Consider the following 23094-nt stretch of genomic DNA (forward strand, 5'->3'; position numbering starts at 1 on the left):
TAAAAATACGCTTATCGTAGCACATGAATAATCCCACATTTAAAATGATCTGAGCTCGCTGGAAAGCCATGCTCCTGAAAACATCTCGAGAAAGTGTCTCAGCACCGAATTTCTTTATGCGTTCAACAAAATCAACCGATGGTAACTGGTGCTACTTTTATCCCACCTCCCTCCTTCTCCACAGGTGAATAATCACATGTATGCTCGTCAACGGGCCCGCCCAAAACTAAAAGCAGACTTCTGATATTTCACGTTTCACACCCTTGGTCATAGCGTTATGTAAAACACTACAATTCCCAGAACCTCGCAACTGTGAGCCAGCCATGGTAGTGTGTGCTTCCTGCTGTGTGGTCTGTGCATGGTGTGGGGTCACCTCGATGCTGCTGGGCTCCCCTGCTCCTGGAGGTGGAGTGTGGAGGCTGTCCACGAACCATTGCAGGGTGTCTGGGGAAATGTGCAGGGTGTCCTCTTCATCATCACTGTAGAGATGTGTGGTCTGCTCTGCAGGAGGTGTTGATTGTCCCTCTGCAATGTAATGGGGAGATGCAGGTGAACAGTGTGTTCCATATATGTTTACGCATTGGAGATCTTTACATTCAGACTGCATGACAATGTACATGTTGGCTGTTTTGGTGAAGCTTGCTATTTGATGGGAGACAGTGGACATTTTGACTACAAGACAGATGTGTGGTTGTACTCGTACATTATTATCTCACAGTGTCATGCAATGCCAGATGTGATTAGCTAGTTTCTTCACACGAGCGGCACCAGTTGTGCCCTCTGTCCTGTGGTGTAAGGGTTGCACTTTGTACGACTTTGTCGTCAATGTTGATGTACTGTGATTGCTATGTGTGTGTGCTGCATTGTTGGTGAGTCACCCCTACAGCTCTGATTTAGCGGTCCCTTATCCCTTTGAGGCGGTGTACCTTTTACTTGTGTGCTTTTCGGGTGCAGGGATGTTTGCCACTTGGGTCATGTGTGCTCTTGGATGGATTTTGTACTCATGTGCATTTTTTGTCTGCAGGTGTGTTTTTGACGTCATGGGTTGTAGGTGCACGTGGATGTGTCAGGGTGTGACCTTCTCCTTTATGGATGTGATCCACACTCAGCCGCCTCAAAGTTGTCTTGTGCACCATGTCATATATTGTGACTGCAGCCATGCTATCTGTTATGTAGTGTCACTTGCATTGTCAGTGTGGCTCACAGAGCCGCTGCTTTTCTGCATTAGGCACATGTGCATGGGTAGTGTAGTAAATTACTTCTCTACTATTCTCCACTGTACTGCTCTGTTAGAATGTACCATGACATCATAGAATGCCTGAGTGCCTCTCTGTGTTTAGAGTGTCAGTTAGTCAACTCAGGCTGAGCAGCTAGGAGCCTGCTCCTAGTGGTGTTGTCGTTGTACCATCTATCTTCTCCTATTATCCTGATCTCCTATTCTGGAACCAAGCTACAAATAAAGAAGTACTCTGCTTGTACAGCTGGACTCTGGAAATTTTGGGGACGATCTTGAATCTACGCGAGGAGTAAGGAGTAGGGACAACTGAGGAACTAAAGGACAAGGAACTAAAGACTTTAAGGACTTTCAAAACATCAATTGAGACTCAAAGGTAACGCCATGGCCAGCCCCACCAGTGTCCTGTACCATCTGGACAGCCTGCAGCCTGGGCGTTTGTTAATCGTGAGCCTGCTGTCACCCTGCTTAAGCAGTCTCTCCAGCAATGGACTTCCCTGAGGTCTTCGGCGTTTACCTACTTTATCTGGCCCTCAATCTGAGTGGGAAGGGTTGTGGCCTGACAGCTAGTTTTGCCTACATCCTCTTTGAACTATGGGTGAGTCTCTCACAGTCTTGCCAGTGTTACATGTTGAGGGAGTTCCTCCAACTGCCCCAGATGCGTCGTGTCAATCTACTTGTGGTCGCCCTTCGTGTGCAAATAACCGCTTACCCGAGAGATACATAGAGCTTCGCAGAGGAACCAAAAGTGTGGGTAAAATTTTGCCTGTGTGGACTCTCAATGCATTGCCGCTGCGCCTTGGAGGAAGGCGTCTTGTTTTGTGAGAAGCGTGACATGTACCCATGTCAGTGGGGGCAGAGGTCACGTGTTGTGTAGTGAGCTGTGTGGTGAGTGGACACACTTTATTTGTGCTTATTGGGTTGTTTAGAAGTGGTGGCGTTACACGGTAACAGTTAAACTGCTACTGCTCAAATCCCTCCCACCAAGCGCATACTTCAACACGGGCAGACTTACCTTTGTGTCATGCCTCCAACTCCTATGACGTTTGCATCTTCTTCAAGCTGCTTACTGTGGTCTACGTTGTGGTGCACGCCCTTGCCGATAGCCATCCGGCGTGGGATCAAGATGCGTGCCGCCATTTTGCGTTTGGATTTTTTCTTCTTTCATGGCCTTCTTCACTGCGGTGTACTTATTTTGCCAACCGCGTTGCCAATAAAGTTTTGAGGACAACAATTTACCAGTCACACAGTTCTCTCCTGTGGTCAACGGCCGGAGCGGCATAAAAAGCGGAGCGCGTTGCCCTGTCTGGAACTTTTGGGTCACGATTAGGTGTGTGACTTAGGATGGACCTTTGAAGGTTGTGGCATTTCATTTCTACGGCGGAATTCAGCGAGTGCACATTGAAGAAATCCAAGTGTTTTACATGGTATGCTGGGAGCTGCGGGACGCCTTTGGTTGGAGGTCTCGGGTGAAAGATCGATCACCGGAACCTAACATTTTCCTCCTTGGTTATAATGCCTTCACCCATATAGCATTTCTTGTATTGGTGTGTAAGGGGTGGGGGAACCCATTGCCTCACATCATGTTTTAACACTGTGTCTTGAGCGGGTGTTTAGTGCCCCAATGCTCCAACTTTGTTTTGAAGAACAGTGTGTTGAGTGACTAAACTTGGAGTGCACCCTTTTCTTTTGGGGAGGTTGTGGGGGTGTTTTGTGCCCATTTCAGACTTAGTGTTGTTTTAAGTGTTAGTACTCTTTAGTGTACCCTTTTTAGGGGAGGTTGTGATTTTCAGTATTCAGGGTGAGTACCCCATGGTGTACCCTTACCAGGGGAGGTTATGTTGTTTTCCAGGGTGACTACCCTGTGGTGCACCCTACCTAAGGGAGGTTGTGTTATTTTCCAGGGTTGGTACTCTGCGTTGTTCCATATTTTTAGTGGAGGTTGTGTTATTTTCCAGGGTTACTACCTTGTGTTGTTCCCTATTTTTAGTGGAGGTTGTGTTGTTACCGGGGTGACTACCCTGTGGTGTAACCTACTTAGGGGAGGTTGTGTCATTTTCCAGGGTTAGTACCCTGTGTTGTTCCCTATTTTTGGAGGAGGTTGTTTGGTCAGTTCCTAGGGTTACTACCCATGGGGTATCTTTTCATGTTGACACTCTGCTCCGGTTGAAGTTGAAGGGTTTCATGTTTGCAGGACTTTGAGTGGGAAGTTTCTCCCTAGTGTTTAGAACTTTTCTGTTATCATTAACGGACCTTTATTCTAGTTTAAGTGTCAGCATGCCTTCTGCCCTAATCATGGGAACTTTTGTTTCTTTCCAGAGCGTTTTCTCTCTGGTGTATCTTTGTTGTTGAGGTTGCACTCTTTCGGTTATCTAGAGTGAATCTAACCCCTGTTGTACCTTTTATTGGGGATGTTGTTTTCTACCAAGGATCAGTGTCTACACCCAACTTTGTTTAACAGGGTGCACATGTGCGGGAGTCCGCGCATTTGCGAGGAAGAAGTTGCATTTGCACCAGGAAGAGGGAGCCCCGGGACTCCAACCTCAGGTAAGGAATTTTCATACTTTAAAATAGTTAAAATTATTTTTAAATGAGGGCGGGCGGGAGGCGGGTGGCGGGCAGCTCTGCTCCGCCACGCCGTGTGCGTAGTGCTGCCTGCTACGACTACTTCGTGAAGCACGAAGCAGGCAGCACTACGTACACTCTGTGGGCGGAACAGAGCACTCCGCCCACCCTTAATCTTTTCGCTCATTAGGTATGTTACAGGAAGGAACGTTGAGGCTGGCCTGAATTTAGTTGCTGATGCGCGTCTGCTCCAATTTTCGTTGTTCTTGAAGTGGTATTTAAGGCGGATTTTTCGGAAGAATTGTTGAAGTTCTAGTTTGATGTTAAAGTTATTTGGCGTGGTCGTTGGAATGAATGATAAGCCTTTACAGAGTATATCATATTCATTTTGTGTCAATATGTGATCAGAAATGTTTCAGGTGTTGCTTCTCTTGTATCAGTGTATCACGCCAAGGATGGTATTGGTAAATCTTCACGGACATCAGTGCTGTGTCCTGGGTATTCAATACTGGCATCATATTCATTTTCAGTTTGTGGTCGGTCTGGTAATTCAATGTCACATGTGTTTGTACTCACTAGTAATTCTTCTGGTCCAGAGGGATCTTCGTTATTAGTTTCAATGCTCACTGTTGGACCGTCTGGTAGGGTGATGTCTTCAACAGTGACTAGTGGTTTGTGTAGTATCTCGCTTACAGAGGGTACAAGCTCATGTTCAGTTTCAGGTGTTAATTCTCTTGCATTAGTAATTCCTTCTACAGGTGACATTAGCAATTAATCACGGAAATCTGTGCTGTGTCCCAACTCTACAATGCTGGCATCATCTTCATCTTCAGCTTGTGGTCTGTCTGGCAATTCATAGGCATGTGAGTTTCTTCTCTCTGGCAATTCTTCTAATCTGAAGGGGTCAGTATAGTTAGCGTCCTATTCAATTCTAGTTGAAAGGTCATGTTTTGGGATATTGATGTTACCTTTAGCTAGGTGGATGTCTTCAACAGTGACTGGTGGTCTGTGTAGCATCTCACTAGGAGGGGGTACCGGTTCAAGTACTATGGTCATTTCTTCATTTATCACCACTTGTAGGTCTGTCTCCTTGTGTTGATCTCTCCATGGTTGCCGTTCATCTGGAACCTTACTCTTGTGTTTCCACGTCTGTTCTGTCCTCGGTTCCATCTTGCTGGTCTGTCCTAGTTGGTGTCCCTGTTCATCCATGTTTGCTCCCCTAAAAAAGGAACACTGCCTTGTGGGTCGTGGAAGCGTTGTCCCTGTTGGTCTTGGAGATGCTGTCCTAGTTGGTAGGGTCTGCTGTTTGTACTTGTGGTTGGTCTATCACTGTCGCTGTCAGATCCACTTCCAAAGGATGAGTTAGAGAGATTGGCGTACCTGCGGTATCCTTGTCGTCCCCGGGTAGTGTAGAAACCTTGAGCATCCTGCTCGTAGTGGTTGTCACTTAGGTATGGATAGGTTAGTTGTTTATCATATGCTCCGATGTCTTTGCTGAGTTTATCCAATTTTTTGTTAAGAGTAATGGTATTAAATTTGCCCAATGTTTTTTCAGCACGTTCTAGGGCTTCTTTTGCGTTTGTAACTGTTCTGTCTTCCAAGATTTCTCTTTTTAGTTCCGCAATTTCCTGAGCAAGTTTTTGGCGTTCTCGAGAGTGGTCTCAACTCCCAACACCATCCAGTGTCGGGAGCATTTGTTCGCAACGAATGAGAAACCCTCTCAGAACTTGGGGATTTCTTTGAAGATGGCTGGATCATTTCTAACCTGCAGGCCCTTTGGGATAATGTTTGCTTGTAAATACTTAGTTAGAAGGTGACCATGTAGGCGAGTATTAAGGGATTAAGCTCACTCTGTTCTTGGATTAGTTTCGCTATATAGTCCTCGCTATATACAAGCGTTTCCCTGTCTGACATATTATGATAATTAAGACAGGGTATTGTAGTTTGAGTATACAGAAAAACCCTCGCAGGTCAAAACCTTCAATGGTATACTTAGAAAAAATAATGGAGTGACCCGGTGACCCTCAGAACCTGGGTATATGTATTATATAGAGACAATGGTTCTGTTGGGAAATTTCTTATTTCTTTAGAGTGTTCAAAGCATATATACATTACATGTAACAAATATCATAGAGCCAGAAAAAAAGGGGAGATAACACACACCGAAGCAGAATTTCAATTGGTATTTTTAAAGAAATAACAAATATTATGGGCTATAGTGATACATAAATGCAAATGAGAAAGCAGAATATAAGTTACTTGTGATAAAGGAGTGACATGTAGTGATAAATAATAAAGACAGTATACTTCATATGCGACAAAAATGAAAGTGTAGCAAAAAGGGAAGGGTACAATTTTAGGTTATGTCCTTATGATTTTTCACATATACTTCACGATCCTTTGTTAATTAATCTGTGATCAGAAGCGTTGTGCAGACATATAGTATGCGTCAACGTTTCGACCCCGTGTAAAGCGCAAATATTAATAAGCGTCACGGCGGGTCTTCATCAGGACAGTGGGGGTAGGTATACAGCCTATGGGTTCAATAAAAAGCTAATTTTAGGGTGTGTGTTATAAGAACAACCAATTAATAAATTATCTATTTAGCGGTAGTGGCCCTTACGCTGGTGCAGATTTTCATGAATATCTGCGGGCGCGTTGGGTGTCTCAGTTGAGTAGAGGTCCTTATGGATCAGGTGGTTGCCTATGGAGTGATAATAATGCTTAAAACACTCCCAAAGTTGCAATTTGAGATGGCAAAAAACTCCTGGCAAAGCAATAATTTATAAGGTGAAGGTCAGTCTGCTTAAGTGAAGACATACCTCGAATGCGTCAAGAATCATTAGGGAAGTGAAATATTCCTCACAACGGTAGAAATAGTCGTTTTAGGCCAGTCGGATGATTTACTGAAAAATAAGAGAGTTGTGCATTTAGTCATTTTGGAAAGGAAGGCACTTGAGAAGCAAAGCGCTTCTACATGTGAGCTAGGTGTTTATCTTACCGCAATTTGTCCATTAACTGTTGTTTTTCCACTTAAGTGTTCAGCTGAGGCTGTGGGGGGCCATGGCGGACGCTCAGAGTTCTACTTACTGCCCTATTCCGTCACATGGAATAGGGCATACTGAAGGTGAATCGGATTATCCAAAAGAACTGGAACATTTTATCAGATTTTGATATTCCCAAACCTCTATTTTTATTTAGGAGAGGCAAGAATTTACATCAACAATTGTGAGAGCGACAAAAAACTATTGGAAAACCGAGAGATATTTCTGAAATGTTGGGTTTACCCCTGATAGTGGGCGATTACAGGTGTCAGAGCTATTTATCTGGTAGGCTCACTAGTGACACAACGTTTGTAACACTCAATGGTATCATGCAAAAACAAACACAATTTCCCAACTATAATATGAGAAATGTTGTTCACTTGCAAAATACCCTTGTAATAAGGTGTATGTAGGTCCGACAACTCAGCCTGCGAAGACACATACTCCCCAAAATAAATTTCATATCAAATGTCATGAATTAGGGGTACCACTACAGAAAAATAAATCATTCGGGGATGACTTTAGATGGTCAATTACTTTTGTTGCACAACACAACCTGAGAGGTGATTCTATTGCTTCAGTTTTAGCTACAATTGAGGCTAAAATAATTGATAAATGTCCTACAGCTATAAGTGGCTGTTGGAACGTATGGATAAGTAGTGACGTTTCATATTTTATAATGTCTCTGCTCATAGTTGCAAGGCACCCTACACCGGGGGCACCCAGGGGAGACCTTATGGGTGATGTGTATGTGAAAATAAGGTATTTTGAGTCTTTGGATGTACCTTTAAATCCAAAGTAGATTTTTTCTTTTTTTATTGCAACACCATCAGTTAAATAAACACATATATATAAATCCATGAGGAAACTCAGCCAATAATAAATAGATACATTGTAAAGGGAAAGATGAAATTCATTTCTTGCCGTAAAAAACTACAATTAATAACATTCGATATACAAAAAATTACAAACAATTCATACTAAATCTTGACAAGTCTCACTGGCATTTTTCCAATTATAGATCGGGCCCCAAATACACTTTCCTAGTTTTTTGCCCTCCATCCCTTTCTTCCATATACCCTCTTTTCAAGATTAAAAGTGGATAAAAGGCGCACAAGCTATTTCTGAAAGGTGGGGGGGAATGGATCCAACCAAGCAGAAGAAATGCATATTCTTGCCACCGCCATGGCAAGGAACTATAAAAGTTGATGTGCTCCTGTCATTCCTTTACTAGCGACCCCAGAGACATTAATTCAGCTGTAAGCTTTACTTTTATCTTCAGGGAGTGAAATAGAAAAGTTTCAATATCCTTCTTCAGCATTTCTAAGAGAGGACAAGTAGAAAACTTATGTATAATATCAGTTTCTCTACTATGGCATTGGGGTAGCGGGCCCCAGCTAAGCCCCCATCATTGGGCAATCTTGGCCAGTGTATAGTAAAGAGAGAAAATGGTTTTATAATGTTGCACCTGTTACCCGACCGAGCACAAAATGACCTAATTTTAACGAGTCTAAGAAACTGACACTGGTTAAACCTAATTTTTGTTTCCATTTCTCACATTGCTTCTCGAGATCATTCTTAATTAATTGGTTCAGCCCTCTGTATATTTGACTGCTAGTGCATCCCTTATTAATGACATTATAAGGTCCTTACTAAATCCTCTTAACCCCCATTTCTTCTTAACTAAAAAGCTCCGTACCGGCAAATATTTAAAAAAAAAATTCAGATCAACCCCATAATTCATCTGAACTTCCTCAAATGACATTATTCCATTATTCCATCTGCATCAAAAAGATCCCCCATCTTCCAAACTCCAAGGTCTTCCAAGCGTTACATAACTGCATCAAGGAATGAATATTCATCCTCCCTAACAATAACTTTTTAGGTCTCGCCTAGCGCTGCAGCGCTTGCGCTGCTCGCTTTGCGAGGCATGCAGTATACACTACAGTGGGGGAAAGCTCCGCCCACTTCCCAGCCATATTTTTGATTGGCTTCAAGCAAAAATGCTGCATTTTGATTCGTTTTCGACTTGGTAGTCCCTCCTCCTGACGGCCATGTTGTTATTTATATCCTTCCCTGGCTATTGACCCCTTTACTCCAAAACTATTTTTGGCCCTATGTCGCCCCCTGCCCCCTCCCACAGTCTGTGACTTTTTGGCTGCCCCTCTCAACCCCCACCACTCCAGTTCGTGCCTTCCTGGACCCCCACGCTCCCGTTTCCAATGCAATAGGTCTCGCGTAAATACGAGCCCTATTGCATTAAGAAATGCTTGTTTGTTATTGGATTGGCTGGGTGATCGCACTCTTTTTTGATGTCCCGAGACATTTTGCCTGACCAAAACATGCACAACACATGCGCACTACAGACGTTTTTGTTTTCATGTCTGTATGCTGTAGTCTCTTTTCCCTGTCCACGGCACCCTGTCACTAATAGCAGATCCTATTTGACGTCATCGCGCATGACCTACGGCTTCAGCTACACATGGCGGCCATTGTACAAAGTCGGAGAGGGAACAGCACAAGTACCTGGGGTTGGCTGGAGCTCAACAGGAAGAGGAGCCGCCCCTGCAAGTCGTGCAGGTGGCGGATAGCTTCAGTCGGCGCTTCAGCCCCGTGAGCAAGGACTGGGTTCGAGTGAGTGGGCTATACTGGGAATTGGTGTTGTGTTTACTTTTTTTTCAAGCCAGCCAGCAGATGAGAGTGAGCTTCTGGAGTCTGCAAAGTAATGGCTGCACGCTTTCGGCCTACAGCCGGGCTTCCTCACTTCACCGCTTTCAGGAATTTATGTAAATGCTATTTTTCGCTGTAATTATTTTTCCCGCGGTTACTTTTAACATGGCAGGCGCGCGCAATGACTAGTGGGTGGGTGGGCTTGCCCTTTCCTTGGCGTGAGCCGGGGTTGGCGGTCACTGTGGATCTTCTGACTCTTCAGCAAGAGACACGTTTCTAGTGTCAGGCACCGGGAAGCTGCAGTATGGAGGTTGATAGGCTGCACAGTTTGAGGAGTGGGGGTGTGGGTTGGGTGGTAGGATTTTGTGAAAGTGTTGTGGGTCTTTGGAGTCATTAAAGGTTGTCAGAAATGCCAAGTCTCTCCGTTGCGAGTAAAACGCAAAAATGCAGAGGCTGGGTTGAACATTCGCTCACACGAGACTGAATGCCACACCGAGTGAGAAGGGTAAGGCATAGGCCTGCACATTCTGTTCCATTTCAGGGCTGTCATCGGAGCAGCCACTGAGCAGCGTTGCCAGTTTTTGAAGTAACTAGCTAACCAAGAGCGATCATAAAAGTAAAACAATAGTATGCCACTTCATTCTGGTTCACATGGTTTATATGTACATATATTGGCGTATATTAATAATTGGTGTGGGGTGAAAAAACTATGTGCGGGCATCTCTCAAAGGGGCCTGGCCTATGTAATTAAGGGCATAGCTTAAAAACACCCTTAGCTAAAAGCCTGTCTTTAACATAGTGTGTCTCCCTACTGGTATTTGCTGTTTCTGTCATTGCATCCCGATACATAATATGGCAAGTAACATTACACCTACAAGCTAGGACTATTGACTTTGTCAGTGGTTGTTAGTTGCGTAAGACAAATAAGCAAAAACGATTGGTTTGTTGTATTTAATATTGAAAATATTTCAGTTCTGAAATGAGACTACAGCGAGTCTCTTCGAAGTTACATCAAAGGCAGTGAAAAGTGGTACTGCTGCAAAGTTAGGATTTTTTATTCACCCTGAGGGCAAAAATGAACAGCCGTACATAGGACCCATCTCGGCACCTGCTTTTTAGAACTGCAGGTGCTGAGCACCGTCAGGACCCGGCCCACTTTAATAGCTACTTGTTCATAACTCAAATTACACAACACACAGCTCTATTGTGCAAGAAATGGGATGCGGGTCATTTTTTCTACACCATTGTCATGAAACCTTGCTATCCAATTTAGCCAACTTTCAGATGCTCCATTTCCTAGCCTAGTTTTTGAATTGTCCAATGCCGGGTGCGAGAAGATCGCCCAGTTTTGTTCCCTGTGTGATCTGGGATTTGTAGTAGTAATCCTGTTTATACAATAAGAGAAACACTGCAGATACCAGGATGCAAAGAACATAACCGAGTGTGGATGAGCGGTTTGATTTTTGATGTGGGGCACATTTAAGGGATTCCGTTCCAGATAATATCTATGAGCACCAGTTACGTTACAGGCAGACTCATTCATTGTTGTTAGGCACGGGGAAATTAAGTGCTTTGCCCAGAATCACAAAATGTCCAGCATCCCTGCTGAGGCTGGAACCCGGTCCCTCAGCTCCCAGGTCTACCACCCGAGCCGTTAGGCCACATTCTCTCCTTTTGTTGAAACTATTAGCTCACTCTTCTTCCATGTGCCCAAACATTACAAAAGGCATCGTTAGACAATACACGTCATACACAGGCAGGCCACACTGACTACATTCCACTTACTGCTTCGGATTCACCACAAGTGACTCACTACATCATGCAGCATCACAGTATCAGACTCACACCTTTACCATGACACCATCATATTCACTCCCATGACACTCAGACCATTACTCTGACCCAAATTACTTCCCCCGGATGCTTGGCATACAAGAACACATTGCTTTTTTCAGCTGTAGAATGTGCTTAAACAGCCATCCAGAGGTCTGTCACTGACTTCAAGTATCTCACCCAGCAGCCACGCATTATCCATGCCCCTGCGTGTGCATGTCTAGCTTTAGGCATGTATCTGTGACAGTACGTTTGCATACATGTGCATTGTCTATATTTGACTCTATGTGCATCTGCTGTGTGTTCTTGACTACTTAGGTGTTATTTGTATTACCGTTGGTGCTTGTATGTCAATATGTGCTAATATTTGACTGTATAAGTACTAGTGTACATTTGTGCCTGAATGCGTGTTAAGGGTATATTGTGTGTGTGTGTGTGTGCGCGCGCGCATGCATGTTGTGCTTTTGTGTGCACTATACAAGGGCCAGCCCTATTAGTTTTGCCAATGCTTGTTGTAACAATGGTAAACAAGAGGACACACCTTAATTCAGCCTTTTACAATATAGCTTCTTTTACAATGTTTATTTTTTCCATATGATATTTTAGCACACTTTCACTCACGTGCTCTAATTTCACACTGTCTAATGGCTTATTAGTGTATCTTAGAAGTGTACCCTTGCCACGTCATGACAGGTTTGTTTATGTCCTTTTATGGTCTGCTGACGATGTTTTGAAGTGAACAGAAGAGATGTCTATACATGCTACGAGCCTGGAAACAATTGTTTTTATGAGATTATTTTATTCTCTGAGAGAAGAACGATATACAACTGGATGATGACGATGTAAGAAAATACAAAATTCTAATTTTTTGTGCACTTCTGCAGGTGTCAACGTATGACTGATTCTGCATGTTTGATCTTGGTCGCATGCACTGGGCGGTAATGGAGGGACAGGGAAAGTATAGAAGAAACGTGCCTAGTAAATTCTCCTCCAGAAACTAGTGCATTTCCCTTACCAGTGAACTCTTAATTATGCCCTTTGCGTTAAGTGAGTCATCACAACTTAAAACAAAACAAAGTCTCTTGCTAGGGTTTTCACAAACCAGGACAGTAAAACTGCATTACTGTAGCAGTGCCATTTGGCTGACATTGACAATGGAACTCACTGTACTGCTTCATCGGATTAAAAACGGGGTTTGGCTATTACGTTTGACAGTGTCCTTACACCCCTTGCCTTCTTAGAGGATACGTAGGAGATGTAGATACTCAGAAGTCACCCTTGAACAATGCCAATCAGTCTCGCTATTGGGATCTTATGTGTATTTAGCTATGCAGCACATTAGCGGAGGGAGAGCGCGACACTCAGCATTTTAGCTAATGTCTGCGGAGGGGTTCTGCTGCCTCAAAAAGCGCCTTCTTTATTCATAAGCAATTACCCTGACTTCTAGTGCAAAAGTGATTCAGCAACCACGCTAATATGCTGCATAGCTAAATACATATAACATCCTAATGGCGAGACCGATTGGCATTGCCAATGCTTGTTTTCTTTACGGCTACCCATACACAACATGCAGCTGAGAGGGTTTTGAATCTAACCTTCTTGTAGTAACTAGATACATTATATTTCAAAAGCCAGTTTTGAGCCTCATCTCCTAATATTAATTCATAGATGTCAGGGAACCCACTGCTACTCCGATTATCCATGAGCTTCCCCCGCAGATAAATGTCATAAATCTCTTGGCCCTCCTAGTCTTCCCGTGTGCCCATATACATTTATTAATCATAGCTTTCATCCCCTTGAACCAGCATTTATTGATCTCCAATGGTATTGCTCTAAAAAAATAAAGGACTTTAGAGAGAAACATCATTTTAATAATGCTACACCGGCCAACAATTGAAAGATGTCAATTATTCATCCTATCGAAATCTTTCTGAGTGGCTGGGGTAGGATTTATCTCCACAATTATTTGCAGCTCAGATATTATATTCACCTCTATATAGATCAGAGATTGTGTCACCCGAGGATCAACTAAATGGACCATACTATTCATTACTATTTGTGTTTTATCCTGGTTAAGCAAATAACCTGACACTCTCCCAAAGGCCCGGCTCAATTTCTAATAATACTGCAAGAGGGTCAGATATATCTACCGATAGAGCGTTGGCGTAACCCAAAATCTTGGTGTCATCTCCTTGAAACTAAATGGGTTGAATTCTCATATTAGCATTGCTTTTTTCAAATCAGGGGGTCTGAACTAACACAACCCTGTCTTGCACCCCTTGTGATCCAAAGTTGTTCTGTTTGGCTACCCATTAAGCAAAGCCAATTAACAGGGGCCCTATACATTACCCGTATAGCATCAATGAAGTCCTTGTCTATACCAATCCGCTCACGAGCAGCCCACAAAAAATAACTGAAGACCTTATCAAATGCTTTTTCTGCATCAAGCAGAATCAGCGCCATAGGGTCTCCAGAGATTGAGGCAGCATTGTACAATATAACCACCCTGCAGATGTGGTCGGTAGTTCCTCTGCCTGGAATAAAACCGTGCTGCCTAGGGGAAATCACCTTACCTATGATGAGATTAAACTGACTGGATAAAACCTTTAAAAATATCTTAGCATCACTGTTCATGAGTGTTATAGGTTTATTGGTCCCAGCCTCAGTTGGAGGTTACCCCTTCTTTAAGAAAATGATGATACTAACCAGGCCCAATATACTGGGGAGTCACCCCCTTCTGATCCTGACAGAGCATATTAACCAAGTCGGGCCCACATATTGTAAAAAAAAACGGTATAAATTTTAGAGGAATCTGATATGGTCCCCCAGCCTTTCCGGAGGGAAGATCATTAAATGTATTTCTTCATTTGAGAATGGAGTCTCTAGGGATTCCACATCTTCTTGGAAAAACTGCTGTTTGAATGGAGTCTAAGTAAACCCTTATTGATCTCTCCTCAGGACCCCCTTCCTCCCCATATAATTACTCAAAAAATTGCGGAATTCCTCTTGTATATCAGTAGAACCTGTGACTAGGTTTCCCTTGTAAATTTTTATGCTAAAGATCTCCCTTTTGCCTTATCCATGTAGCCAGCATATGCCCAACCCGCTCGCTGTACTCATAGAAATATTGCTGCTGATCCAAGTCTTTTTCAGCCACCATTGCTGCTGAAACTTCGCCTATTGCTGCTTTTGCCAAGGAAAGCTTATGCAGAATTTTCTCTATGCACACCCCTTTAGCTATAGCCCTGACAAGTTCATCCTCGTTGGCCTCCAGCGTTTCGTATAATTTACTTAAGTGTTGGGATTGCTTCTTGTTTCAGTACAGGTAAAAACTATGTGTCTCCTCCCTTACCCGTGCCTTAAATCAAATCGACTTTTCATATAAATGTAATGTAAAGGCAGCCTGGAAGGCAGTGCTGGCTTTAAAAGAACAGCAGGCAACATAGTAGTTTTCCTCTAAACCTACATGCCCTGTTAACTTCCAAGGACTTAATGAGGACATAAAAATCCTCACCAGTGTATTGGTAGCCCATCTCTGGAAGTGATCTCTTCCCTAATGATCCCCATGCAAGTGGGGTTCATCCCCAACCGCTCGTCCGGGACCCATTTTCTAGCCCTTGCTCATTTCCTATGGAAGGCCAAAGACAAATGAGATGAAGCACTTGGCTTCTCCCTCAAAGCCAGGAACGCATTCGATTGGATCAAGTAGGGGTATCCCATTTGCCGCCCTGAAATGATTTGGCCTCAGGGATCATTTTATTGCCAAGATCCAATGTTAATATGACAGCCCACTACCCAGGTCAAGTGCGGCGGCTTACTGTCATTCCAGAGAGGACCAAGACAGGGCTGTGCTATGCCGCCCCTGCTGTTCCTGCTGGCCATGGAGCCTATTGTGGCCACCATCTGGCAACCAAGGCTACTCACTGGCATACCGATGTCAGGCAGTGCATCCAGGATTTACTTGTATGCGAGTGACATACTCCTCACCCTCATGGACCACCAGTGTTCAATACTGGCCCTGCTATACATCATAGCTGGCTCTGCAGACCTGTCAGGGACCCGGGCAAACTGGGATTAGAGTGAGGCACTGCTCCTATCGCGCATAACCACGATGGCAGCCATCCATTGCCATCCCTTCCAATGGACATCATCCCATCTCAAGTACCTAGGGATCCTGGTTAACAGGGACCTGGACCATATGGTGGAAGACAATTTGGACCTCCCCACATCTTTCATGAAGTTGGACTTTGAAAAGTGGCCTCATCTAGGTCTATCTACATGCGGAAAAGTGCAAGCTGTATGGATGGTCATGCTTCTGCGTTTTACCCACACCCTCTGCATAATGACTCTCATGGTCCCACTGTTAATATTGCATTCAGTGGATGCAGGGATCCATTCTTTTGTTTGTGGGTTCTCTCACCCCCATTTTGCCTACACCAAACTTGTGGAGGCCTGGGTCTACCAACAGTAGAACATTTCACCTTGGCCCTTTAGGTCTCCCAGATTGCCTATATGCTCCCCGGGACACCAGAGCCACCATAGTGGGTGTCTGAAGAACACTTGCTCCCTCGGTACAAGGGAGGTACGCCTAGGTTGTACTCTGGCAACCTGATGCGGCAGGCCATGATGAAATCCTGGAGTTGAGTGCACCATCTCCTCAGAGTTGACCCCCTTCATCATGAGCATGCACCACTATTGGGAATTCCTCGCTTGTGCATTGGAGGGTAAGCCTAAACTAGGAACCGTGGCAAGCAGTAGGCATACAAATCACAGACCAAGTAATTCCCGACGGGACCCCCAAGCCCTTCAAGAAGCTCTGTGAGGAGTACTGTCTCCCACCCCAACAGTCATGGAGGCATGTCCTATTGCAGCACTGCCTTCACCATAGCTGGGAGCATGCCCATGGGCCCCACAGACCTCCCCGGTGATCTCCTACTTCAGGGGGTGTGGTTGCTCACAGGGGTCATGTAGGGGCTATTCGACTTAAAGAACTGTCACTTATTCTCGATTCCCCTACTCAACACTCTCCGAACCAAATGACAAACCCAGTTATTAGCAGGGTATGAGGAGGCCGATCGGGCCTAGCTTCTGGAGGCACTTGACCAGGGAGCGAGGGAGGCCCGCTTGAAATTCTGCCTTTTCAAAACATTACATGACTGGTACTAGAGCAAGGTGTGCAAATCTATATTTACTCCATAATATCTCATTTAGTGACTATGTCGTCGGAAATATTAACCATGACTCTGGAGATAGCATGAGCTTAGCTTATTTTTGCCCCTCAACATAATTAGGGCATGCTATGACTCTATTGCATGTTAAGCTTGGTATTGTCAGCTGTATACAAAACGTTACTTTATGGCTTGGCTTAGTGTCCATGGGATTGGTACGTATGATTGGTGAACGTACCATTGTAACCTTTGATTGTTTCCATCAGTCGAAGGCCTGGCCAGACCGAAGTGGGAACTACCCTCCAAGCCAGTAAGAATAGCTTGTAATGACACTATTTCCTGATTGGCTCGATTGGATTAACCTGTGATTTGATTGGCTCACAAAAGGATAAACAACGGTTGACTATACCCTCCTTTTTCACCACTCAGCTTTAGGTGTTGGGCTTGTGAGTATATTGCATCTGTTCTAAACAAGTGAGTAAATTGTGTTATGATATTGTGTTTGTGATATTGTGCCAGACTTGATTCTGAATGGAAATAGTCTGACTGATTGCAAAGGGGCTGGACTATTTTGGCATCATCTTTGGTGCTACATATGGTATTTGGACTCGTAATTGAGTTTTCTGACATGTCCTGCTTTAATATCTGCTTGGTATTCTATTGTGACTTCTTCCTTTGTTTTTACAGAGCCTCCAAATGAGTTTGTGTTTAATTGATGGTACAGTCTGACATTCCCTTAATAATGGTGACGCTCAACATATAGAATAAATTAAGTGAGTATATTTTTACATATAGAGGGATATACTACTTAGATAAGGAGAGGTCTAGACACTTATAAATTATAAACTCAAATATACTCTAGCAGATTGTACATGAACTGTTTTGAACTGTGAACATAAACAGGTGAAATTAGCCAAATATATATGCAGGTACTGCCAGAATTGAGTAAAGTCAGAGACACATGCCCGTTATTTTGAGTGAGTCTAATCCCACATTGGGATGTCATAACAATTCCTGTTATGCTGAGTGCTACTTATTAGGCAAGTTGGTGACATAAACTACCCACAATAACAACAAACTTGCATTACATGTTAACAAATTGTGTATTTGAAAACCACTGATCAAAAACTCTGGATATTTGATGCAACGTTGACTGTATACCCACATAAAAAATAAGAAACAATTGTAAATATGTGGTTTATGTTTTGGAGCGGTACAAAAGGGGGTGGTGATGGACGGAGCATCAGAACCAATCAAACACTCACTCCCAGTCAACAGATCTGGGTTTGATCCATCACCGTTCTTTAGCCCACTCTGCCACCCCAGTTCAGACATGGCCATATGCAAATCAGTCTGACCCTGTGCCTCATGGTAACAGTCCAGCCCGAACTGCCAAGCCATACCTTCCCTGGACCGGAAACAAGCTTCCTAGGACCAGTTTCTGGCATTTCAGCCGTCTTCAGCCAGGCTTGCTTGAATCCAGTGGCAAAGTGAGCAAGGGACTCACGTCTGAGCATACCCTGCCAGCTTATGGCGAACAAAGCGGTACAAAAGGGGGTGGTGATGGACGGAGCATCAGAACCAATCAAACACTCACACCCAGTCAACAGATCTGGGTTTGATCCATCACCGTTCTTTAGCCCACTCTGCCACCCCAGGGCAGACATGGCTTGGCAGTTCGGGCTGGACTGTTCCCATGAGGCACAGGATCAGACTGATTTGCATATGGCCATGTCTGAACTCGGGTGGCGGAGTGGGCTAAAGAACAGTGATAGATTAAACCCAGATCGGCTGGCTGGGGGTGAGTGCTTGCAATGTTCAACACTCCGTCCATCATTTCCTTTGGTTTTGCTTTGTTCGTCATAAGTTGGCAGGGTATGCTCAGACGTGAGTCCCTTGCTCACTTTGCCACTGGATTCAAGCAAACCTGGCTGAAGACGGCTGAAATGCCAGAAACCGGTCCTAGGAAGCTTGTTTCCGGTCCAGGGAAAACATGGCTTGGTAGTTCGGGCTGGACTGTTCCCATGAGGCACAGGGTCAGACTGATTTGCATATGGCCATGTCTGAACTCGGGTGGCGGAGTGGGCTAAAGAACAGTGATGGATTAAACCCAGATCGCTTGACTGAGGGTGAGTGCTTGCAATGTTCAACACTCCGTCCATCATTTCCTTTGGTTTTGTTTATGTTTTGGAGCCATATCGTTATAGTTTTCGTATTTTTTAATTTGCAGCCCTGATGAAGTCCTCACGGACGCAATGCGTTGGCTGGGCTGAATGATATTAATATATCTAATGAATACATGACTCTGTTGCTAACTTCTTTTATTTTTATTTTTTTTTATTTTTTTTAGTTTTGTGAAGCATGAACATGGCCCTAAAGGGTATCAGAGTGCATTTACATATATGCAGGTGACCGAACCGGTAAATCAGAACAATAATAAACCGTACAACAAAAGTACTGAAGGTCATGGGAAGTAGGTGGGAATGGAGAGCTACTGGGAACCCATCCAAACGGTATAAACAAAGAAAAAATGTAAGGCAGGTAGGTAGGGCAGGCCATAATAAACAAAACATCTGACCACAACAATAGTTTCAGATGAGGTTGTACCCAGGTGGAAATCCTTCTAGTTCACTAGAGATATCAACAGAGTAGGCATAGTGTCAGAAGGTAGATTACCAGTGCATCCGGAGTGACATCTGTGGGGAGAGTCAAGATAATGGCAGCTAGCTCAAGAATTTGTTCATCAATAGCATTTTCACTTGTTTTTTCAACAATGCAGATGACGGACTGATTCTGATTCTTGATGGTAGGGAATTCCAAATTCTCTGAGCAATACCAGAAAAGGCATGATTGTACTTGTTTTCCGTCTTAAATTTCTGTGGTTTTAGTAGTAACGATGAGGCGCTTCTGGAGGTTCTAGAGCCACGTGACAACTCCAATGTTTGTGCAATGTATTTTGGGGTGTTGAAGTGAATGGCTTTGTGTGTTTTAAGCAGGCAATTTTTAGATGCCTTACAGTCTCGTAGTGGAGCCAGTTTAGAGATTTCAAATCGGGTGTAATCTAAGTATCATGTTTAGATTCCGTAACGAGCCTTGCAGCTGCGTTAATTGAGGCTCTAAAAGGGGTTATCTTATTTTTGGGTAGGCCACACAGATTTGCATTTCTGTAGTTCCGTCTGGAAAACACTAGGGATTGGACAACTGTTTTGAAGTCATCCACAGGGAGGAAGGGTTTGATTTTCCAAAGGATTTTCAGTTGAAAATAAGCTCCTCTGGAGGCTGAGCTTATGTGATCCTGCATGTTCAGGTTCTTTTGAGATTTTGCAGAATCGATGACATGCGGAACACAATTGAGAGCAGTTAAATGTTTCAACCAGTCATCAATGTCTAGAGATTGTTTTGGGGGGTGAAATTAAAAGAAATTCGGTTTTGACAGTGATTAGTTTGAGATGGTTGAAGATTAGCTAAATTTGTTTGTTTGTAGAGTTGTGCTAAGGGATCTAATATCCTCCAAGGAGGAGATTTTCAGGTAAAGTTGTGTATCGTCGGCGTAGATGTGACTTTGGTTAACTGGTCTATGAACAGGTTTTAAGAGAGTGGGTGAAAGAGAGGAACCCTGCACAACCCCTAATGAGACCGGTGTGGAGTTGGACAGGGATCCATTGTGGAGAAAGGAGGTAAACCAACCTAGGACAGAACCAGAGAGCCCATCCTGTTGCAAGAAAATCTAGGAGTCTGTCATGTTTGAGAGCTGATTCGGTGCTGTGTGCCTGACGGAATACAGATTGATATTGGTCCACGAGTTGAAATTTTTCAATGTGATTGCGTAGCTGGATATGGACACATTTCTCAATGTGCTTTGAAAGAGTCGGGATGCAGGAGATCGGGTGGAAGTTATTTAGATCCTTATGGTCTGCCGTCATTTTCTGTAAGAATCAGGGTGACCTCTCGTGACTTGAGGCAATATGGTATGATGCCTTGACGTAGCAATGCATTTGCTATTTTACTCCAGAGTGCGAGCAGAGAGATTTTAATTTCACTAAAGAGATTTGAGGGTAGCGGTTCATTGAAGTGGTTTTAGGCTTTGGGAGTAGACAGTATTTTTTATATATTAGGTTCATCATAGGTTTCGAATGAGCACCATGAGGCATTGTTTTTGAGGAAGTGTGTAGGACGTACAGGCTAAATGGACAGATGGGGTTTGCTGAGTGGAGGAGATGGAAGGAGATCCATTGCCATCCGTAAGTCATTTTCAATCTTTTTTGTCTCACACAGCAAGAAGGCGGAAAGTTCTTCACAGTTAGGCTGCAGATTAGAACCCGGGAGAGGGGTGGGTTGCCTATTGGACTGCGAATTGATGATTTCAAACAGTTTTTTTGGTCGGTTTCTGGAGTCATTTAGCTGTTTCTGGATGACATCTGCTTTGGTGCTATGTATGCATTTGTTGTAAATACTTTGTAAAGTTCTCAAGTTTTGAGGCAATCTAGAGAGGGGAAGAGTCTCCATGACTGTTCAGCCACTCATAGATTGCGTCTTTCAGCATTTAGGCTACCATTGCACCAGGGTTTAGGGGCTTTGGTGGCCATTCTTATAAGTTGGAGGCGCGCCATAGCATCAAGGATAGTTGACATTGAGTTATTGAAAGGACCTGGACGTCTGTCATGTTCTCAGGAGGGGGGAGGCTGCAACTACTGATAGATGACAGATCATTTAGGTTAATGTTACAAATGCTCCTTATCCCATGTGTGTTTTTTTTATTTTCCCCTTTTTGAAGGCAGGAACTCTTTGATGAGAACAGTTATTTGGTGGTGGTCTGTCCAGTCACATGGAGTGATAGATTCCACTGTGGTGTAGCTGTCCCCAGAGATGACTAGATCCAAGGTTGCTCGAAGGTTGTGGGTAGGGCTTCCACAGATTTAAATAAGTTTGAAGTCAGCAAGAAAGGTTTTAATGCTGATCTCTGCTTGGTCATTTGGGTCATTCCAGTGGAGGTTGAAGTTGCCAAGGAAGATCTGGAGGCAGTGTAGACCAGTGATAGTTGTGATGATTTCCATAATATGTTCAATGAATGGGAGGTTATCTCCTGGAAAGTGATATAAAGCATGTAGTTTGCAACTAGGTTTATCTTTAGTCCAGATTTCGATGCCTAGGTATTCGCTCAATGTGAAAGAGATAAGTGGTGCTTGCTTCACCATGAGAGTGTTGAGCTAAATACAAGCTATGCCACTACCAGGTCTGAATGGTCTATCTAATCTAATGATGTCATAGCTAAGCGGTATTAGCATGTCAACAGTAGGAATGGCGGAGTCATTTAACCACGTTTCTGTCAAGACTATGAGGGTGAGATTGTGAGAAAGGATGTAGTTCGCAATATCTGCCGCATGTTTAGATGCCCATCTGCAGTTGAGTAGCATACATTTCAGGTGGGGTGTATTGTAAATGGAGGCAGTCTGGGTGATGGGAATGTGATTGAGGTTAGAGTTATTAACTGATCTGTGTGGATTAATCTGAATTATTTGGATTTGGCCCAAGTTGTCTGGGGTTTTGTAGTTTATAGGATTGTAAGAGAGCAGGAGAGAGTGGATATCAATGTCCAACAGTGAGTTTTCCAATCTGAAGGGCTGGGAGGCGGCTTCGGGGTAGGGAATAGTTCTCCAGGAGAACTGGGGCAATGGTTCAGTAGCTGATAACTAAGCCTGGGCAAAGCACTACGCTACGCTCGCGTAGTTTGCGAAGTTTGCGCTTCTTCGCACTACGCAAACACACGTCGCATAGTGTTGCGTAGTGCAGCGGTCATTTTTTGCTTGCTCGCGGTCCTCAACATCAAGTTGGAGTCCGCGAGCAAACAAAATGACATCCCGGCGAGACTTTTTCCTCGTTCGCGATCAGCAACATCAAGTTGGCAATCACGAGCGTGGAAAATAAACCTCCCGGCGAGATTCTCAATGCGAGGAGGTCATGTTTCTCATTGCGAATGGGCGTGTATGCTCGCGACCGCTCGCGATGGGAAACTACCAGTCCGCGTTGAGAAAGCTGCTGCTCGAGTAAAAATCTACTCGAGCAGCAGAAAACTACAGCTCGCACTGTGCAAGATGCCGTTTTCAATGATTGTACAGTGCCGGTTGCTTGTCCGCACTTTGCAATCATTGAAAACGACATCTTGCACAGTGCGAACAGGGTACTACGCAGTTCGCGAAGTGCTACGCGTAGCTCGCGTAGTGCGAAGTGCACTTTGCGTAGCTTCGCGAAGTGCTACTTCGTGAACTACGCCCAGGGTTACTGATAACCTATTGAAAGTGGGGGATGAGATCGGTCTTGTCTGCTTATTATTGGTATGTAAAAGTGAATGTCTATTCTTAACCAGCAATTAAGTGGGACAGCAATAATTCGCTAGCTCATTAGTAATGTTGATAAGGCTTTATATGTCTGCCTTAGGATGATGAAGCTCCAGAGAGATCTCACTGAGTTTGGAATCAATATTGGTGTGGGAGCAGGTGTTTGAGATGTAAGTTAAGGGGCCAGGAGAGAGGGTGCTCTGACTCGTAGTGTTTGGTGTTGCATAAGTGGGGGAGCCTAGGGA

At 44.0% G+C, this 23094-nt stretch overlaps 1 protein-coding gene across 8 annotated transcripts in view; it reads left to right on the plus strand.

The window, feature by feature from the left end:
• Nucleotides 1-9233: 9233 nt before the first annotated feature.
• Nucleotides 9234-23094, plus strand: part of LOC146863756 (uncharacterized) — a 458228-nt gene continuing 444367 nt past the window's right edge. For 2 of the 8 annotated variants that reach the window (XM_085627920.1, XM_085627923.1), the window contains exons 1-2: nucleotides 9283-9477; nucleotides 17202-17287. The gene's annotated coding sequence lies outside the window, so the exon portion shown is untranslated. Of the gene's footprint in view, nucleotides 9478-17201; nucleotides 17288-23094 lie in introns of all 8 variants that reach the window. The other 6 variants (XM_085627918.1, XR_014969107.1, XR_014969104.1 and 3 more) reach the window with 6 other exon arrangements.

The sequence above is a fragment of the Triturus cristatus genome, chromosome 2_1 (assembly GCF_964204655.1).
Source record: "Triturus cristatus chromosome 2_1, aTriCri1.1, whole genome shotgun sequence".
Taxonomy (NCBI): Eukaryota; Metazoa; Chordata; class Amphibia; order Caudata; family Salamandridae; genus Triturus; species Triturus cristatus.